General features: G+C 43.6%; 1 long non-coding RNA gene across 1 annotated transcript in view; it reads right to left on the reverse strand.

The window, feature by feature from the left end:
• Positions 1–6,225, reverse strand: part of LOC102500677 (uncharacterized) — a 114,502-nt gene that overhangs the window by 65,033 nt on the left and 43,244 nt on the right. The window lies entirely within an intron of this gene.

Genomic DNA, 6,225 nt, shown 5'->3' on the forward strand with positions numbered 1-6,225 from the left:
GAGGGAGGAGAAAGGGGGGAAAAAAAAAAAAAAAAAAAAAAAACAGGAAATTCACTCTCCTAGTTTCAAGGACAGGCAAAAGTGACAGATCCAGAGTCAAGTGGATGGGAACAATTGTGGGGCCAGATCTTGAGCCCCAGCCAGTCACAAAGAGACTCCTGAGATAAGATCATGCCTTAGAACTCACTCTGTGGTTGTGATATTAGCTCTTAAAGATTCTCTGACCTGTGCCTTCTACCATCCTGAAATGCTTTCCTGCCTTCCAACACAGTGATTACAAACAGAGGTTTTGACCTAGATTCATATTTGGCTCCACCTCTTACTACTTGTGTGATCTGCAACAAGTTACTGAAACTCTTCCAGCCTCAGTTTCCTTATCAGAAAAATAGGCACAAGAATCATGCCTCCCTTATGGAGTACTATGAAAAATGAATATGATAAATGGTTAACATGGTGCCTGGCAAATACTAAGAGCTCAAAAAAGTTATTAGTAATCATTATTATCTTTCTCCCTCACAAATATTTATTGAGCTTCAGGCTATGACCTGAAAGGAGGTTTTTTGCAATGCTCATATGTTTCTAATAAATGCCTGTAGAGGGAGGCACCAGTGACTCTGGCCAAGTAGAAGAAGGTTTACTAATGAGTAAGTATAAGGTTCCTCTGAATAGGAACTGCAAACCTGCAACCATAAATCAAAAGGAAGCCAGAGGCTCAGAATAATAAGTTAACAGCACCAATTGCAGAGTGTAATTCACAGGTATGTGAACTTGGATGAATCAAACAGCAAAGGATAGATCACTCCCTCAGCAGCTGTGAGTAAGGAATGTTGAGTGCAGCCAACACTCCACCTGGAAATTTTTGGATTTTGTTTTACACCCTGGAGCCAAGTAGTTCTTCTCAGAACAGTAAGAAAAAAAGTGTCCCCTGGGCATTTCACAGAGGCCTCTTTGCAAATGGTATTAGCAGAGGCCATTTGCATAGAAGTTGTTGCATTTATGTGAATCACTGCAAGAGCAAATGGGAACAGAATGAGCTAAAGCAATAAAAGCAAGTTGGTGAGACTTTTAAGAGGCTAAACTACAAGAACTATTATCACATCAGCTGAGGTATCTCTGCAATCGGTTTATCCATGATCCTGCTATAAAGAAGCAGACCTGTCAATATCCCCAACAGAAAACAAAATCAGTCTGCCTGGAGGGCCACATGCTCAAACATAGGCAGGGATAGAGATGCTATGCTCTGAGTTAGCCTTCTCAGCTAAACCAAAAATGGAGTAGGGGTAAAAGGAACTAGATCCAAATCATGACCACAATATGAGTGATCCAGGTATAAAACCAAACAAGGTAGAGCCCAGGGATGCAGATTCAGAACAAGTTCTAGACCCCAGGCATGCATGTCAAGGCTTTATGTGATTGCTGAATGAAAGAATGGACCTCCCAGTTAATGTCTTCTAGTTTCTGCAACCATAGGTGGAGACTGAGGAGTGATGGGCAGTAGGACAGCAATGACATCCTACTTCAATCTGACTCAGCTAACTTAAGAAAAGAAATGTTCCACATGGTCCATCCTAGTCATCATTCATTCACTGTTTTGGGCTTGGTGGTCCAAGCCTAGTAACAATAAAATGGTGATCTTCCACCATTCATTGAGTGTGTCAGTCAGCTATGGCTGTCTGACAAAACTACAAATTCCAATAGTCTACTACAATAAGCATTTATTTTGCTCATGTACCTGTGGGTTGGGTGGGGGTTTTGCTGATCTTAGTTGGGCTTGGCCGGGTATGGATGGGCAGCCTTAGGTTGAAATTCAGATACAGGTCTGTTCCAGTGTCTCTCATCTTCCTCAGACCATCTGGCTAACCAGGACATGCCTTTTCATGATAATGGCAGAAGGACCAGGGGACAAGCAAAAATTGGCACATTACAGCCTAGGCTCAGAACCTGACACACTGTCACTTCTGTCAACACTCCTTTGAGCCAAAACAGATCAGACAGCCAAGTCTCAAGATACAGGGACCTATAAATACCTTTAGGAGAACAACTGCAAAGGTATCTGGCAAAAGGTGTTGACATGGGGCCAGCAGGTGGCATGGTGGGTAAGGCTCTGTACTCCCACATGGCCAACCGTGGTATGAGTCCTGGACTTGGCAGCATCTCGCTCAAGCTCTCTCTCTGTGTGTGTGTGTGTGTGTGTCCTATAGTAAAATTTTAAAATAACAAATAAAATTAAACAAATATTTTTTTTAATTAAAAGATATTGATACAGGAAGGGGTCAAGAAATAGGGTCAACTATTCCTCATGTATATTCCTCACTTGGTAACATCTTAAGGAGTAGAGGCATGAGGAAAGAGACCTAACCGTAGGCACCCACCTAACATTCAAGGTCATCTTTGTTTACAGTTTGCCGATAATGAAGCAGTAACTCTCTATTAATGATGGAAAGCCAATGTTCATTGGCACTTACTCTCTGCTAGGCATCATTCTAATTGCTAAACATGAACAAATCCATCTTAATACTCAAAAATCATTTGAAGTAGGGTAAATGATCATCTTTACTTTGCAGATGAAGAAACAAAGGCACAAGGAGGTAAAGCAAAGTGTCCAAGATCTCAGAGCAAGTAAGCACCAGAGCCATGATGGGGACCCAGGCTGTCGGGCTCCAGCGCACACTCGTCTAACCCACTGCAAATCCAACTTTGCCACCAACATCATGGCCTCAGCACACATGATCCTGGCCTGTCTTGTGCCCCTTGCACAAACACAGTGGATGCTCATGAATGGAAGAGATTTTAGACATGGAAAGGCAAAAGGGCATGCCCAGGAACAGGGACCCAGCTTGACTTAGAGCAGCTGCTGGTTGTTGAGAAGCAGGAGTTCAGACTGGGAGAGCTAATAATAGCCTGGGGTGTGTGTGTGTGTGGGGGGGGGTGTCGGGTGGGGAGAGTTAAGGAAAAAGGTTCTCAGGGACCCAGGAAGGGGATGATGTGGCTCAGAAAAAGGCTGGATGGACTCCAATAGCTCAAGAGAGGCCCTCAGGACTAAAAGGAGACTGGACTTAGAAACTTTCCACAGCTGATTTCAATATTCTTTTCTCTCTCAATTGGTGGGACCCAGGGCCCATTGTCCAGGCCATTCTAAGAATGAGGACATAGGGGCAGGTTAAGAGTTATTGAGGAGCACATTTCCTGGGGCCACATTTCAGGCAGCTGAAAGATTTGAGTGGTGAATAAACACATGGAGTGGAGGCGTCCCCTGAGGTACATTGCTGGTTCCTATTCAACTCGTCACTCACTTCGGCCACTCTCATTTTCTGTTACGATAAACATGATGACAGCTTATTCAGTGACCATTTTATTAGAGAAAGAGGCATTTTCAGACATAGGGATTGCATTTGACACTCACAACAACCCCACAGGGGAAGGAACACATTTTTAAGAATAATGTTTCCAAGACTTAAAGAGGATAGCCCGGGATCACACAGCTAATTAAAATTGAAATTGGCACATTCACCCTCCTACCCCTGCACCATCCTCATATCCTTCCCTGTAAAGATGGTTAACAGAATTAAGTCAGGCTTTAGTCTTTTTGTTTATTATTTTACTTAACATTTTTTTTAGAAATTTTTGCCACAGGGCATATGCCCTCACCAGAGAGAGACAGACAGAGAGACAAAGGAGGCTGCCAGGACCAGAACTCAAGCCACAGTTGGCCATGTGGGAGTCCAGCACTTTCACCACATCATCTGCTGGCCCCAGGCTTTCGTCTCTTAAAAAAAGATGGTACTTTTTGTCTGTGTCAATCATTCACACTTTAGTATGATGTATTTCCAGTCCAGTCCTGAGAGTAAAAGAATACTTGGATACACCAGAAAGGTGCAACAAGAGCTCCACCAAGGGGTGGAAGGGGAGCAGTGCAATGAACACCCAAAATTTTCACCTGTCACTATTTCTCCCTTCTTTGAGACTCTATTGTTGGAATCAAGCTTCTAGAGCTGCAGAACAAAGCAAAAGATGACGAGTGAAGATATTCAATAATAATAACAGCTTTTGATACTCTTTCAGATGCACGGTGCCATGCTAAGTACCTGGGAGAAGGCAACAGAGTTTACATTTCGAGATGGAGAGAGGCAAACAAGTTTACAAATACGAGTGTGAAATTGTGGTGGATGCTCTAAAGACAATGACAGATCATAATGGGATAGAGAGTTTCAAGAGTGACATGGCAGAGTAACTACTTTGGGTTTGCAGATCAGGAAAGCCTCCTGAGAACATGACATTGGGGTGAGAGTTAAATAAAGAGAAGGTGGTAGGCTTGACAAGATCTGGTTGATTAAAAGAACAAAGTCAAGACCCAATGTACAAAAATTGAATGACAATAGCAATAATAATCGCACAATACCAACAGTAGTCGCTAACACTTACATGCCACGTATTATGCAGTAAGTATTGTTCGAAGTCATTTACATATATCATATCATATTTCATGTTCACTATTATCCTGTGAGACAGGCATTACCATGATCTCCATTTTACAGATAAGTAAACAAAAGCACAGACAGAGGCTAAGTGATTTGTCCAAGAGCAGATTAGAATCAAAAGGGAAGAAAGTTTCTGAGTGGTCAGTGATTAAGTACCAGGATCCCAACACTGGGTCTCAAGACACAAAATGGCCAAGGACATTGGGACTAAATTTGGGGAAACTTGTAGCATTTTCCCAGATTATATACAGGACTTTCATTTCTATCACCAAGCTAGTTCTGAGAATTCAACAGAGTGGCAACACCAGAAAGATGCTGCCATTGGTTGGGAGAGTTTCGCCTTCCACTCCCCACAGATTCCTCCACTCAGGAAGCATTTGCAGGGAGAGAAGAGTGGGAGAACAGCAGCACACCACTTACCACTCATCTCATTTTTGCTACAACAGTTAAGAAAAAAGAAACTTGTGCAGGGGTGATTTATCGTTAAACCCGTTCTATGGTCTGAAGTGATCCAACGATCTGAATGTAAACTCAGACAGTGAACTATAGCGTATCAGGAAGTTCAACAACTCACATCCAAAGATCCAGGCTGAAAGTCTCACCTGGCCACAAAAAGAAAGGGGTGATTGCCCTCTTAAGGACTACATGCTGCTCTTCCTACAGGCCTAATCCCAGCTATGCCAGGTCCCACCTCCCCTGCTCCCCCATTCCCTCTGTCCCTCACTGTTGCAGTTCAGATCCTTAACAGAGCACATGTCACATTACAACACTATGGGAGTTGAATACATATCGGAGGAGGGGAAGAGAGGAGGAGAGGGGAGGGAAGAGAAGTGGAGGAGACCAAGCTGAAGGGGAGAAAGAAGGAAGGAGGACATTACAAAGCCTATTCCCAAAGAGCTCCTCATGGTGCAAATAGGCACGCAAATACCTGATGATAACCTAACATGGCAAATGGTTCAGAAAAGATCTCACCAACAGGACCAGTAGTTGGCGTAATAGCTATGTCACTGGACTCCCATGTAGCCGACCACGGTTCGAGTCCCAGACCCGGTGGCTTAAACTCACGCCAGGCATGTGTGCGTGCATGCCCAAGATCCCAAGAGGAGAATGGAGGAGAAGGGATTGCGGTGTGGCCAACCCCCCTGGGGGGTGATTTCTCACTTTCTGTCTCTCTGTCTCTCTCTTTCTGGTAAGCGCACACGCCCTATAGCAAAAACCTCTCCAAAAAACAGAAAAAGAAAAGAAAAGATCTCACCAAAATGTAGTGGCAGTGGAGAGCCAGCAACAACCCTGCTAGTAAAAGTAGAAAAGTCCTTTACGCTGAGTCCTGGAGGGTGAGTAGGCATTTTCCAGGTAGAGAAGGGAGGAAAAGGACATTCTACTCTATCAAAAGGAAACGGCATACGTGAAAGCATAGGCACATGAAAGGGCCCATCACCTGCAGAGAGGTAAGACCAGAATACACATTGAGACTGAAGACGTCACCATACTTAATTCTTTCTACAAAGTTGAAATCTTATAGCTACTGATAGTGTCCCATACCCCTTGTTCCCCTCATGCAGATACCAGGTCTAGCCTGGTAGACCATTATGTATTATAACTTGTTTTAGCTATGTCCCTGACTCTGGCCCCACTACTACCATCACTGCCATGGCCTCTTTGCCAAATCTTTTCTTTTCTTTTTTTTTTTTTTTTTTGGGGAGGTTTTTGCTATAGGGCACGTACACCCCCCAAAAAAATAGACAAA

Source organism: Tupaia chinensis, unplaced genomic scaffold (assembly GCF_000334495.1).
Source record: "Tupaia chinensis unplaced genomic scaffold, TupChi_1.0 Scaffold000216_1, whole genome shotgun sequence".
Classification (NCBI taxonomy): Eukaryota; Metazoa; Chordata; class Mammalia; order Scandentia; family Tupaiidae; genus Tupaia; species Tupaia belangeri.